Here is a 1,761-nt window from a genome sequence, read left to right as displayed (position 1 = left end):
TGGCACATTTAACAAAATGTATTGACTGAAAATAACAGTAAAAGTGTCCTGGAAAATTCAGGACCTTCTGTTACATTGTGCACTCTGTACAGCAGTCCCACAGATTCAGATCAGAACCTGAAAGGGTTATCCAAACCCAGCCATCCCAGGAAATGTCCAGCACAAACCTCAGTCCAAATCTGAACTGCATGTAGTTCATCCAAGAACCGCCGGCATTTCCCCATCAGGACTTTGATGGCTTCACTCACCAGCACATTGGTGGTAATACCCCTGTGGACTCAACAGAAAAGATATGATCCGAACCCGAGCCAGTCGAACAACCTTCTTTAACTTCTCGTTCCTGAATACTTCTCTGCTGAAGGTGTCCAGCCGGGGATTGGCAATTCTGGCCACCTTTTTACCTTGGACTTCCTGCACTTCAATAACACCAGGTGAGAAGCACTGCCTCAGTTCCTCAGCTGCCTCTCCTTCCACAGGCTCAAGGAGGGTGATGTCAGGCAGAAGCCTGTAGCTGGCTGTTGCCACAGGTGAAAACTTAGCATGATCCTTGCCAATGCCTTTGACACAGTGCATGAGTACGTCGATCTCCTGGCCAGGCCGCAGCTGAGCAATGAGAATATCATCCTGCACTGGCCGGATAGTGCCCTCTGGGAACTCATCTGCCTGGTTCCCCAGGGGCACCCATGTCATGTGCCTGGTATACACTCTGTGGTTCACATAGAGTTCATTGGGGTCAGAAGAATCTTTAGAAGCATGGGGGTTCCGAGTGCACCTGATTTGTAGCTGAAACTGCAAAGTATCTATTTCTGTGCCTTCATCTTCTTGGTTCCGATAATAAAAAAGACGAGGATCTGCACGAATAGGAATGAGCCCCAGTTGGTGAGCAAGTCTCTCATCCTGGACGATGGATGTGTTGTTGTACATCAGAACCTTTTCCACAGCCATGGTTGTCACCTCAGCTAACAGAATGCGGCAAAAAGCATTGGCAATAGCTGCGTTGATTCCCACCATGTCGAACTCCAGTGAATCTTCATCCATGTGTACCACATCCACAGGGAAGTTCTTCTCGAAGCGTTCATGGTCCCAGGCATCATCATAATCGGAATAGTTACCGGGGAAGTCGGTGGTATGAACATTGCGAACCCTGAACTCCCCCAGAACCACGCGGGTCTGCATTTCTTCCACCGCCTGAGCTGCCGCCATCTTCAGCCGCACCACGTGACTGGAGGCTAGGATTTTGAAGCTCCATCTCACATACTGGACACATGGCCAGGAGTGACCAGTCCCTTGAGAAGGACATCATACTTGGAAGGGTGGAGGAACAGCATAGGAGAGGAAAACCCTGGATGAGACGGATTGATACAGTAACTGGGGCAATGGAGTGTGTTGGAGTCAGTGGGACAGGCTCAGGACAGGGCAGGCTTCAGAGCCATGAGTTGCAGGTGACTCAACAGTACATAACAACAACAACAACAACAACAACAACAACAACAACAACAACAACAACAGTGTGGTGAGAGATGTCAGAATCATGGCAGACAGCCCTCTCCTGCCCCCAGGTGTGCCTCTCCTTTGTCGACAGAGGCAGGAGTCAGAGGTATCTGGCTGCATAGCAAGACTGTCCTGCCCTCAAGTTAGGCTATAGGATGGCTGGACATATGGAATGTGATTCCTTAGATATTTTTTTCTTAATTTTATTGTGGCAAAATGTATATTATAGGTGGAAGATGTAAAGTAAAACTCAAAACCATAAAGAAGGGC

General features: G+C 48.6%; 1 pseudogene; it reads right to left on the bottom strand.

The window, feature by feature from the left end:
- Nucleotides 1–110: 110 nt before the first annotated feature.
- On the bottom strand, nt 111–1,203 carry LOC102866782 (annotated as a pseudogene).
- Between the last annotated feature and the right edge of the window lie 558 nt (nt 1,204–1,761).

Source organism: Elephantulus edwardii, unplaced genomic scaffold (genome assembly GCF_000299155.1).
Source record: "Elephantulus edwardii isolate Elephantulus edwardi_28Jun2011 unplaced genomic scaffold, EleEdw1.0 scaffold00141, whole genome shotgun sequence".
NCBI lineage: Eukaryota > Metazoa > Chordata > Mammalia > Macroscelidea > Macroscelididae > Elephantulus > Elephantulus edwardii.
The sequence above is the reverse complement of the archived record's forward strand: the minus strand, read 5'-3'. Positions and strand labels throughout refer to the sequence as shown.